The 13,611-nt window shown below is 43.0% G+C and overlaps 1 long non-coding RNA gene across 1 annotated transcript in view; it reads left to right on the top strand.

The window, feature by feature from the left end:
• The window catches only part of LOC149864523 (uncharacterized), a 134,730-nt gene that overhangs the window by 48,656 nt on the left and 72,463 nt on the right, over window positions 1-13,611 (top strand). The window lies entirely within an intron of this gene.

Consider the following 13,611-nt stretch of genomic DNA (forward strand, 5'->3'; position numbering starts at 1 on the left):
TGCAGAGGAGAGACACATGCATGATCAGAGGTCAGGAAAACAGACTTTATGATGAGAGGCTGAGAGCAATGGGGCTATTCGGCTTGGAAAAGTGCAGGCTCAGGGGTGATCTGGTGGCCACCTATAAGTTTATCAGGGGTGCTCATCAGGATCTAGGGAAACATCTGTTCACCAGAGCACCCCAAGGGATGACAAGATCAAACGGTCACAAACTCGACTGACCAATTCTTATGTCTAGCCTGAAAGAACTTCTTCACTGTCTGAGCCCCAAAGGTTTGAAACAGATTGCTGCCGGCGGCGGTTCAAGCATCCACTTTGAACACCTTCAAGACATGTTTGGATGCTTATCTTGCTGGGATCTTATGATCCCTGCTGACTTCCTGCCCCTGGGGCAGGTGGCTGTACTCAGTGATCCTCCAGGGTACCTACCAGCCCAAATGTCTATGAAGTCTGTCCCTAGTCTCAGAGCCTTAGATGTTGATGTTGGTGTTCCTAGGTGTCTGAATTTCTGCTTCTGGACCTGTTCAGATGAACTTTAATCTTGAGAGAGCTGAATAGCTCAGCACCTAGCTCATGCATAAGCTCTGCCAGGTTCTAGAAACCAGGTGTTTGTCCACCTGTCTACCCAAGTGGTTTGAAATGATAGGTCAGGAGTGGCCAATCTATGTGTCGCAGAGCACTCAAGTGCCCTGCACCTGAGAACAGAGAAAAACAACTTGGGAGAGACCCCTAGCAGAAAAAGGAGGGAGGCCCAGCTGCCAGTTACCAGGGCAGCCAGAGTAACAGGTGCTGGGAGAACCGCTGGGGGGCCAGCTGACAGGAGGGGGCAGGGGCTGGACCATATAAGCCCAGGCAGGAAGCCAGTTCCCTTCTGGCAACCGAGGGAGGAGGAGCTCAGCTAGTACATACGAAGGGGAGAACTCTGACTGTGTGAGCATCCCCTGATCGCTGCTGGGGTTGGAGTGTTTTCCTGGTAAGGATTGAATGTTGTTTGGCCGCATGGTCTAGCTTTTTATGTTATAGCCCAGAGGCTTTGTGTTTTTGTGTTTACTGTTTTAACCAGAGGACCGGGTGAAGCTATTAGGGGTTGGAGGAGGCCTCACAGGAGCTCCACAGTAGTGTGGGGACCCTGGTGCCAGAGAGGGTGCAGTGTTTGGGGTGCATTAATCCCATCCCCAGAGCAAGGGGGGGCTGTGAGAAGCCCCAAGGAGGTAAAGGAGAGGCCCAAGTCACAACAGGGCCCAGGTCAAAACCACGTTGGTACCATCTGCAAGGCTTGGGCTGCAGTGTAGGGGAGGAAAAGGAGCCTCAGGTAGTGCCCCCTGGCACCGGGGTGCATGAAGTGGGCAGCCTCCTGCTAATTACATCAATCAGTTAATCAATCAAGATCAAGGTGTGGCAGGCAAGTAAGCAGGTGGTTGGCCCATAACAGGAGGGCGGAGCCAACCCTAGAAAGGCTCCGGTACTGATACTCGTATCACATTGTGGCATGCAGATTAGGGATACAGCAGGGCACACAGGAGCAGATAGAGCATGGAGCAAAGCCATAAGTCAGGCAGGAAGCAGATTAGGGAGAGGAAGGAGAAGAGTGACACTTGGGTAGAGTGCATGGCTTACCTTATGGCAAGCCTGCCAAAAAAGGTTGGTCCCCGCTGTGATAGGTGGTCTCATAGCATACAGAATGCTGTTGTGACTATAATATTCCTTTCTAATAAAGCTGGAAGAAGTGGTCCTCCTCCCTTTTATATAACAGCCTAATAATAAGAGCAGTAATAATAGTATAGTGATGCTACCAGGCCCAGGTCCTTTCTGCTTGAAAGGATTTAAATCAACCTCTCCCAAATTCTGGTCTGTGTCTGGAAAGAGAAGTGAGTATGACTTTACATCCTAATAACTGAGGATCTTACCTGGGAGAGGGGAGTTCTTTATTCAGTCTAAAAACTGAAATCTAAAATAAGATATATCAGATCTCTCAAGGTACACTGGCACCTCTCCCTATATGACAGTTTTGTTAAGTTGCCCCAGCTAATTCTTTCACCATTCATTACAGATGCACCTAAAAAGTAAAGACAGCTGGAGTGCATATAAATAAATGTGGTCATTTAGAACTATGTAACAGTACAAACAATAGCATATCTTCCTAATCTTTTCTCATATCTGCTTATAATATTCATAGATATTAAGACCAAGAGGAGCCATCTGCTCTCTGCTGGTCCAATGTCTTGCATAATCCAGGAGAGAGGATTTCATCTAATTATTCCTGTATTGAATCTAATAGCTTCAAGTAAGACATCCAGTGTTGATCTGAAGGTTCCAAGAGATACAGAATCAATTTCTTCCCTCAAAAGTTTATTATACTTTGCATCACTCCTATTGCAATATTTTAAGTGATTAATGCCAGGGGCAGATCCAGAGGGGGCACAGTGATGCAGTCACACCCCACTTTCAGACCTTGCTATGAGAGCAGGGGCTTAAGTCTCTGCAGCAGCTAAGAATCCTCCCCCAGCTCTTGGCACCATCTCTGTCCTCCTCTCCATGTTCAGTGGCACACTCCCTGCCCTCTCCACTTTGGAGTTTTAGCACCTTCAAGCTGAGGTGGGAGTTGATTTGGGATTTTCAAAATACATTCGAAAGAGACTGCATGGTTTTTGGTTGTAGCAGTGTTGGTATAAGGACACAGGCAGGCAAGATTCTTAGTGCCCAAGACTTGCTAAGAACTTTTTTTCAACTACTCAGTTGGTCTAATAAAAGATACCATATCTACCCAAAGAACCTTGCCTGCCAAAGCGAATGCACTGCATTTGAGACTTGTGTAAGTCCACCCCAACCATGCAGTTGGTCCAATAAAAGATATTGCCTAGAAAAATCCTTCCCTCTCACAGAATTCATAATAGTAATTTTGGATTTATCCACCTAAATTCTGCGTATATATCTTGTTACTTCTGACTTACCCTCTCTATCTTGCAAATGCTGAATACTTTATTGATAGATAACAAATCAATATGGTTAAGTCATTCTTAGAGGATGCTTTGATGTCCTTGGATGAAAAACCCTGTTGAAAAAAAGTGTGTGTGTGTATAATATGTTTAGAAATAAGCAATATGTATCTTATAATAGTTCATCAGAAAAACCAGAAGTAACTGGAGCCATTCTGGAAACATGTTTTCTAAAGAAAAGATGTGTTTAATATTTTACTGTGGTAACACTAGGTGGCACTGATGCATAGACATGACACTTGGAGATGGGGTCTGTTCCAATACCAAACAGTGGATCAAAGGGAAAGGTAGCTCTGGTTGAACATTTCTGTTCAGTCCATCAAGGTGGATTGGTGGTTGTGACAGAAGGCAACATGGAAACCTTAGGTAAGTTCTTGTAGAGAAGCAAATATTACATTATTTGATCAGATCAAACTTGAGTAAATGAGAGCTTTTAAACTGCTTTCATTTGAATTATCTGAGTGCAGAGACTAAAAAGCATCTGATTTTCAAAGGCAATTGTAGTGAATACAATTAAAATTGATTGAGTGCAAACGTTTTAATTGTATAACATTTTGATTGATGACATCAATGGACAAATGTAATTAGGGATAATGGGAACATGTTTGGGGGCATTTAGAACCCACTTAGTCATTGGTTCTGTCTGGACATTTTGAACCCACCAAAGCTTTTGAAATCTGAAGTCCATTTCTTACTGCCACCTTTGGGAGTGTGGAGGAAAGGGGAGAAAGCTTAAAAGAATCTTATGCTTCTTCCAGCTCCTCTGTTATGCACTAGTGGGCTGAAGAAATGTTGAGGGTAAAGACACTGCAGTTTCAGCAACAGAAAAGAGACTTGATGCTGCCTGCAAGAGTGTTACATCATCTTCTCCCCTCTTGGTGTAGGGATGGGAAGAGTCTTATTTGGAAGGAAGGGTGTGTACTGGAGGGTGCAGGAGCTACAGCCTACAGTATTCTGAAATGAATATCCTTCACCAGAAGAATGGTTCAGAGGAAGCCGTTCTACCTGCTGTAGATCAAAACAGCCCTGAGGCTTCTCTAATTTGTCACAATAATCCAGTACCAAGATTGCAGTAGACAGAAAGGTGGTACAATGTTTCCTCTGCCTCCTTGCCTCGAAGGTGCAGCACTTTAGGTGCATACAAGGATTGAATCACTATCCTTATTAGCTGTTGGAGGAATACTGAACAATGTGGTATGTGCCCTCCATGCTATACCTTGATAAGACCTTGATGACACAGGTGCAGATATTCTGAGAGTTTGGGTTTTACTATATTTTCCATATTCTTCACTGAACCAGAAGTTAGAAACTGGTCAGTAGCTGGCTGTATTGTTCATGTTAAGTGTTGACTTTTTGAGCAGAAGCGCACCTCTTTTCAGGGAATGGGTACCTTTGTCTCTGCTGAACAATCTTGAACAGCAAAAAACACTGTATCTTCTTGCTTGCCTTCACTAGCTAAGAAAGACAGATGTTCAGATTACAGTTTGCAGCACTGACTTCTTCCAACATGTCTTGAACCTTTGTTAGCAATGCCATCTGAAACTTGGAGAAGAATCCACCTTTGTTCCATCCAGGTATTGCCTTGCCTCCTGAGAAACAGCTAACTTGGTGCAAAGCCACTCCATTTTATCTGCAAAGCAAGCTGAAATTTCCTTACAATGGGATGGTTTTGCATCAGTCATAAAGTGCAGACAGTAACAGATAAGCCAGGCTCTCCACCATGATTTAAAAAATCTGCTGGTTGAGGCTTTGCAGATGCCGAAGTGGCCTGAGGAATTTAGGAAGTATTTATGATGCAGTGTCAGTCACCTGCAGCAGGAGGCTTCCATCACTGGGTAGAAAGTATGTAGTTTGCTTTCTGGCTTCATCTCCTCCAGCTTTGCTACAAGTCACCCATCTTTAAGAGGTGTCACATCACTAGCTGAGGACTGACTATCAAAACAGGCTTATTTTCTTCAATAGGAAAGAGTGCCTCAGTTTCAAATGATAGGAGACAATGGTTGTCCTTGTTATTGATACATAAGTAGAGAAATGCAAGGCAGGGAGAAACTTCAGGAGATGTAACCCAAGCCTCTGCTCTGATGCCAGATAAAGTACAAGTAGAGTAATATTCATCCCTGGATTCCTTAATTTATACATCCTAACCACACCATTCAATGGTAGCTATAAATTCCTGCGCTTGCTCAACATCTTATTTTATATCTACCTGTTAGGGTAGGATTCAATAAAGGAATTGGATAGAGTTCAACCAATTTTTAAGTCTGAAATCACAGCCTAAACACCTTGCCCTTCTTTTGCTCAGCTACTGTCTACCCCTGGAGGGTTTCTTAATTTACTAAGCACCAAACTGTTAGTCCCGGGCATTTCCAAGGCTTTTTGAGGCACTCAGATTCCAATGGGCTTTTTTCATGTGGCTGTATAGGCCAGTGCTCTCCAAACTTTTTTGATCGCGCACCCCTATCAGTAAAAAATTTTGAGCACACACCCCAATATATGTATATTTATATTCGCACACCCCTATCAGTAAAAAAAATTTGAGCAGGCACCCCCAATATATGTATATTTATATAAATAGAAATTCTAGTATTTTCTTCCCACACCCCAATGGAGACCACTGGTCTAAGCCTAGAGCAAAGCCCTCCTAGTGAAGGATTTTATAGCCTACATCAACTATATTAATATAAAAAGCTCAATGTTATACTGTTAGAATGATGACTTTACTCCATTGACTATAGAGCCAAGTCAGTACATATAAAATTGCAGAATGCATTTAATGTAATTCAATTAGATTTAATTGAATTAAAACTAGTATTAAATTTAGCCAAAGGTAAGTCTATGGAAGTTTTTTTTTTTTTTCCTAATAACTCAAAAAGCTCAAGTCTGGATGAGTTTAAAATAATAATCCTACAAGAGAATATGATTGAATAAGTAAGAACATACAAACACTTATGAGTCTGGATGGATATGAAGCTACATTTTATGTATCGAATCAATCAGTTACTAAAGAAATGGAAATCAATTAGGAAAGGCTTTCTCAACATAATTTTTTGATCTATCTTTAAGTGTTTACAGAAAGATTGATTTCATGGCATTTTAATTGACTAATCCAACTAACTGTTATGGCTTTAGTGTTAACACAGAAAAGTATCCATTATCATACAGCCCTAGGGTTTATGGAAACTGTTCACCCAAACCATTTTACCCAGCCCTACAAGCTATCAGCTGTGAATGGGTTTATATTACCTTTCTTAGCCTGGCATATTAATCAGGAGGCCAAACAGTCCAATCCAGGTGGTCATTAATGTCATATAGTTTTTCTCGTCCTTCAAATGTCAAAGCCTGGTGATGAGAACGGACAGCAAATTAGATGGGAGTATGCAGTAGATTAAAGCCAATAACAGCCAACAAAGTGTTGAGATTTATACTTGGAGGCAGCATGGGGTGGAGGTGGGAGTTATTCTCCACCTGGTTGGTAAAACTAGTTACAGACACCACTGGAGAGCTGGACTTAGAATATTCAGTACCAAAAGTCTCACTGATTATTGCTCGAGTGAAAGAAACAACTTTAGCTAGCAATACGTAGCAAGCATTTAGCCTTGTTGTGGCCAGCCATAGCAGCATTTTGCCTGTAATATTTATTATTTATATTGTGTTAGATCTGAAAGGCCCTGAGCTCGGGCCCCATTTATGGTAGGTGCTGTAAAAACATAAAGTGAGGGGGGCAGTCTCTATCTGAAAAAATTGAAACGGCAAGGAAGATGCACATAAGCTTACAAGGAAAGGAGAGTTGCTAAGATGTATAGAGTGCCCTGTCCATTGTCAGGAAATACAACCCCTCTTAATGCCCTGTCCTGTGCCTTGTCCCAAAGATCAAATTTTTTTCATATCCATTGCTGTGAAGATGTAACATATAAGTAAATACTTCTTTTAAAGGTTTAAACAAGCAATGTTAGAATATATTTACTAGAGTAAGTAAGGTTTAATGGTTCTTTTGTTGTAAAAATTAAGTAAAACTTCAGATAAAATAGAAGGGGAAAAGGAGGATTTTGAGATTATATGACTAATTTATCTCTCGTCTGCCCCACCATTATGCTCCTGTATTAGAATAATTTATTGCTTTGTCAGATTTTCTTTCATTGCAATAAAACCCTGTTTTTCCTGTAGATGGCTCTGTATTCCTATGATTTTTTGGGATATTTGTAGTTCTAGAAACACTTCATGAGCAAGATTGGGCTGAGCTGCTTCTGTGTATGCCATATCCTGACTATTAAAAACTGGAATTAAGCACTTTGCAAGCACACGGGTGTGTTAAGTTGAAACTGGTCACAAAATTTCCACCAAAAATCTTTTTCACAACTTTTTTCTTGACAAATCAAGTCAGATGTTTTCAGGGCAGTGTCTGCTTTATGATGAAATTATGTCTTTTTAAACAAAAACAACACTTGGGTACATTCTTTCTGATTTTGCAACAAGATTTTGAGGGGGCTTTGAACATTTTTTTAAAACCGAAAATCAGAAACTCCCCCCCCCACACTTTTTATTTATTTTTTGCACTGCTGAATTTCCTGATCAGCTGTAATTTTAATGTAAAAAAACAAACAAACAAACAAAAAACCCCCACCACGAAGCAGGTTTTCATGTGAGACTATTACCTCTTCAGTTGTTGCACATATGTTTTGTGCGTATCCATACATTTGATTATACTCAAGCTAGGTCAAAGGTAGGATGCATCTACTTGGTGTATATGCTTATCTAATTCCCAGTCCCCACAGCGCACAACCTGTCAACATAGCTGGCATAAAACCCAGCAACTGGTATCCTGTTGGCTAGTTCAGGAAGAACTTAAATAAATGGTACAGAATGAACTGCACTTGCATACAGTAACAAGGTGGCTTTCCCGTTCAAGGAAGCCTGAGGCCAGCCAGGCCTGTACACTTATCAGATCCTGCTGGGAAATGATCAGATAACTCTATAAGGAACTAAGAGGAGTAGGAGGGGTGTGAGTTCCTGCAGTATATGATGAATTGGGAGGATTGAAGCAAAGGAACCTCTGGGACTGGTAACGCACAGGGGGCAGAAGGACAATTTTGGGCTAGTCTTCACTAGTCTTTGGGCAGCGTGTCCTGGGGAGCAGAGGGCTGGGCATGAACCACCTCTTAAGGTTGCAGAGGAGCACCAGAGCGCATCTGCCTGTGCAGCTGCTGCAGGATCATCTGGGCTGTAGACTTACTAGAGACCGAAACTGGCTGCTGGGAATCGGTTCATGCCATCCTTGTTGTCAGAGGTATAACAAGCAGGGCTTGCTTCCTGGGCAAACACTGTAGGAGAGTATTGGGGGAGAGGGGCAATGGGATGCGAGTGCCAGAGGGGTGGGGGTTCTGAAAGCAGGGAAGGGGAAGTGCACTGGAGTCTTTCCTGCAATGGAGACCTGAAACTGGTCCCTGGTTGCTGCTGCTGCCACCACTACCACTGTTGTTCCTACAGTGTGGTCTGCCTGTTCCAACTGTTGCTTTTACAGCAGTGGCATAGTGTCCACGCATCCAGCTGCTATTGAAAGAGCTACACTGTGGGGGCTGCTTTTGCTGCCAGGGCCTGGACTCCACAGGGGTGAGGGGCAATTCTAGCACCCCTCCTAAGGTGGCACCTGGGGCTAGTGCCCTGCTTGCTCACCTGTAGTTAATAGTTACGCTATTGCTCATTGCTGAACTTCTGGCACTTTAGCACATTGGCAGATCCACATAGGTAAGAAATGCTTGTCCTGTCCTCTCCAAAACCCCAGCTAACACCTGATAATTTCGATCTGTACAGTGAATTCTACAAACCTAGGCATCAAAACTAGAAGGTCTCCTTTTCTGGGTTTCTTACAACAGGGTAAGATCCAGCACTAAGCATTTGGTGGCCAGGGTTGCTCTACAGCATTTTGCTATCATAACTACATGGTAAGGAAGTGGAAAGAGATCATACTCCCAAGACAGCATAGTTATGCTGAGAAAACCCCTTATGGGGATACATATGTGCTGACAGAAGAGGACTTCAGCTGACATCATTTGTCATTCAGGGAGAAGGTTGCCCAAAGAAGAGGGTATCTGACAGCTTAGGTGTTATTTAGGGACATTGTACATCTATGCTGCTGTTGTCACATGTTGCATCTTTCCTCAGGTTTGCCTTCAGTTAGCATAGGCATACCAGCAGAGGCTCCATAGTATAGTAGACTAGGTCTAGTCACCATGACTGCTTGGATCATCCTATTACCTGTTAATCTTGCAAAGTTGCCAGCTATAGACCGGCTGTTTAAAGATTAAATCAAATCACAGGTCTATAGTTGCTGAGGGGAAAACTCATGGGACATGTGGAAGGGCTCATGCTCTCTGAGCATGAGCTTTAAAGATATACAGAACTGAACATCAAATATACTTTGAATACATTTGGTGGGCATGAATACAGTTTCAATGTACTTGTGCCTGCTAATTTACATCTGTCTTATGCCCCACCGGGTAGTACTGCCCCAAATGTTTGTGCACACAGTACATCCTAAGGCAGAATTTGGCCCCTTTGTTGATAGGGTTATTGCTACAACATCAGTCATTTAAGGATAGGCTGGTGCAGACAGGATAGTTAATTGCAGTTTACAAACAAGGTTAAGAATTTTAAAATTAAGTTAGTATTAATGCATTTTTAACGAGTACCCATAGAGATCTAAACTTCCAAGAACGTTTTCAGAAAAGGGCACAGCAAATGATGATTAGAAGCTGGAGTGACTTCCATAATGGGTGAGATTAAAAGATTACAGCTATTTAATTTAAAAAGGATACTAACAAGAAGTGACATGACTAAGGTATATAAAATAATGTATGGTAGGAAGAAGGTCACTCAGGTGCTCCTATTTATTCTTTCTCATAAAAGAGGAACAAGAGGGTGCCTAATTATATTAAAAGGCAATAGATTTAAAACCAACTGAGGAAACGCTTTTTTTTTATGTCACATATAGTTAATCTGTGGAACTCACTGCTGCAATAAATTATGGAGTTAAAGACTTGTAGTTGAATTCAAAAGTGGTTTAAACATTTAAGGGTAACATTTAAAAAAAAATCTGTCCTGTTTTTGAAACTGACTTAAGGTTAGATACCAAAAGGTATTTAGTTGCCACGTTGAATTTTCTTCATTGTATACTAGTAAAAATAATGATTGGTATTTTCAGTGGGATTGAAGAGTTAAGAACTTGATTCCCATTGAAATCTGAGTGCCTAACTCCTTTAGATGTCCTTAATAATCTCAGACAATAAGAAATGATTGCACATGTGAATTTGGGAGCAGAAAAGGATCAGGATATCTCACAGGAAAGAATGGATCATCTTGATGACCAAAATAGTAGAAATGTGATGGAACATAAGAGTAGAAAGTACAGGGACGTGTCTGTAAGGACTAACAACAAGAATTTCTGTTATAAGCTGGGAGCTTGGTATTGGAAACAGCAATGTAGAAAGACCTGGATGACCTGTCAGCTGCTGTGTGATTTTTGCCATGAAGGCAAATATAACCCATCAGGTCAGGTTTTTTTTTAGTAGAGATAAGGAAGTATTAATGTCATTGTATAAGGTATTTATTGCTCTCCATAAAAACATTTTGGGGATAAGCACTAGACAGGGAGAAGAACTATTAATTTCTAGAACAGTTTTGGAAGGAGAAACGGTTTCAATTTTACTTTAGAAGGTTCTAACCCGGGGCAGGCAAGTATTTTTGGTAAAAGGCCATTTAATGAGGTTTGGTGAGCTTTCAAGGGCCACATGGGTAACCCTGCCCCTTGACAGTTGCCCCACCCCCTGACTACCATGTTAGGACCGAAAGTCCCGCCGCTAAGCCCTGACCTTTGCCACTGGAAGTCCCTCCTCTTGCCCTGGGGGAAATGTTCCTTTTGGGAGGGTGGATTTCCATCCAGAAAAAACAGAAAAAACCCCCAAATTGTACACTGAAAGTCGAACAACTACTATAACATATATTTTAATTTTATCACAAACAAACTTTTTTGTCATGATTTGTGTTTGCATACTGTATGTAGAGGTGATTGCATAAAAACTCAGAAATAAACTCTTAGTCTTGTATGTTGTGTAGGGGTGTGTATATGGTGGGGTGTGGGGGGGTTGTGAGGTGCTGTGGCTGTGTGTGGGGGCACAGGGTATATTGGAGGGTGTATATATGGGTGGTTGTGGAGGCAGGGTGTGGATGTGGCATTTTGTGGGGGTGTGAGAGAGGGTGAGGAGGGGTGGAAGGACCCCCCCCCCCCCCCCAAAAAAAAAAAAAAAAACAACTCCCTACATGTCACAGCATCAGGCAGGGGCTCTCTGGGCGCTGGTGCCTGGTGACGCATGGCTCAGGCCAGTGCTGCACATTGCAGAGTCTGTGGTGAAGCAGGAGCTGGGGTTTCTCTTCCATGTCACGTGTGGGGGCTGCACATGCATGGTGGGGAGTGCCAGCAATAGAGGCAGCCCAGTGGGGGCTGTGCCCCTCACTGCGATGTGCAGTGCTGGCTGGAGCCACGTGCTGCTGGGTATCAGTGCCTGCGCTGGGCACCAGCACCCCAAGTGCCCCTGCCTGTTGCTCCTGCTGCAGCCTGCTGGGGCTGCACACCATGGGGGAAGTGTGTGGGGTGGATACCCCACCCTCCCCTATACCCACATGCTGCCTACCTGAGCTCCAGGCTGTTGCCTGCCCCATGGGCACAGGCTCTGTTCTACCACCAGCCCCCGCCCCATGCTCTGTGTTCCCACCCAGCTGCAGCTCTGCCCCTGTTGTTTCCCTACTTGCTGCCCAGAGTGAATGGGAAGCCAAGCAGGTCCCTCAGTGGCAGCAGCAGCCCTGCCCAGAAGCTGCTGCTGGCCAGGCCCTTCTGCCCAGAAGGGTGGGAGCCAGGTGCAATAGGGTGTGTTTTCGAGAGAGGACAGTTGGGTCAGAGTACAAGTTGTTGGTGTGTGCTGTGGACCAGATGAAAGTGCCTGGCAGGTTGGATCCAGACCACGGGCCATATTTTGCCCACCTCTGTTCTAACCAGCAAAGTTTGGGACAGCTGAGACGTAGAAGTAAAGGGGGCAAAAAAAATCTAGCTGCTTTTAAGAAGAGTCTTGATCAGTTTATGGATGACATTGTACAAAATGGTTCTATTATGAAATGGTTGTGATATGTGGCAACCAGATATTGATCAAGAAGGTCTGGTCCCGAGCTTCTAATTCCTAGTCTAAATTTATTTGTGGCCGGTTTACATCCATTTTGCTTTTGTGCCAGTATTGTCCTTTATTTTAAATATCTCTGCTTTCTTCCTGGAGATTATCCTCCTGATAGTTTCATGAAGAATAAACATATTCCCTCTCACCCTTTGTCCTTCTGAGCTATCCAACCCAAGTTGTTTTAAGCTTCTCCTATAAGATAGCCTTTCTCTTCCCTGATCATACAAATAGTCTTTCTCTACATTTTCTGTAGTTCGATGTACCATTCTCTGTAGTTCATAATGGAAATGACAGATAGTTAATGGTGCTGACAGGTGCTCAAATAATATGCATTTTATCGCAAATCTTTTTAAAATAAGAAACTTTCACAGTTATTTTCTAGTAAAACTAATCCTCTGATTTCAGGTAGTTCTAGCTCTTTGGAGAAAGAACTATGTTTAACATTTGACAAAGCCATAGAAAACATGATTGAGTTCAATGGAAATAAACCGTGGCCTCCTTGGTAGCTAGGGAGGAAGCTTTAGAAACCTCAAGAGGTGTGTGGGGGGCAGGGAAGCACTGGCTTGACTTGTTCATTGCAGAGTAGCCATCAGAAGTTGTAGTGGAGAAGATCTGTGAAATATGCGGAGAAGGATATCTTTCACAGGAAATGTGCCTGTAGAAGACAACTGCCCATATGTTAGAAAAGAGATTTCTGTACAAACTGTGAGCCTAATGCTGATGTCTGTTCTTGGTTTTTATTCAAATGTCCAAAGATGCCCCTTTGTGAGTTTATCCAAATAAAGACTGGGCAAAAAATTGAGGGGTACTGCAGCTACAGATAGTGGGCAAAAACTGAGGTGTAGTGCAGCTAGTGAGATAACATTTCCTCTTTTTCTGTAAAGAAGACAGGAAAACGTTGGCTTCTTCCATACACTTCTTCCTGGACCCCACAGGAGCCACGTCTCCATAGTAGACTTCACATAAATCATGGTGTTCATGTAATTTGTAAGTAGAGGGTTGCCTGAGGCAAGAGTGGGTGAGCAAGCCAGGGCTGAGAAGTGACATTAATTTCTGTCTCCCCACATACTACTTCTGCATCTAAATCCTCTGGAAACACAAATCGTGCCCAGTTGATATTCTGTTTTTTTCTGGTACCTTTCTCTGTTTGCATCTCCCACCCTTCACCTTCTTAAATAGTGGTGTAACTGGCTGCTGAAACTATTAATGCAGCTCCAATGGAGTAGGTGAACAGCCGGCATGGAAGTGGGGAAAGTGCAATAACACAGAGCTATCACTGCGTCACAGGGTCTTGACAGGGACAGCCCTAGACTATTTTGGAATTGGGGGTGGGAATGGGGGATGTGGGGCAGGGCTTCGGGTACTGTCTGGGGGAGTTTATAGGACTAAATATAGAG

This window comes from Crocodylus siamensis, chromosome 5 (assembly GCF_052110815.1).
Source record: "Crocodylus siamensis isolate JL-2025a chromosome 5, ASM5211081v1, whole genome shotgun sequence".
NCBI lineage: Eukaryota > Metazoa > Chordata > Crocodylia > Crocodylidae > Crocodylus > Crocodylus siamensis.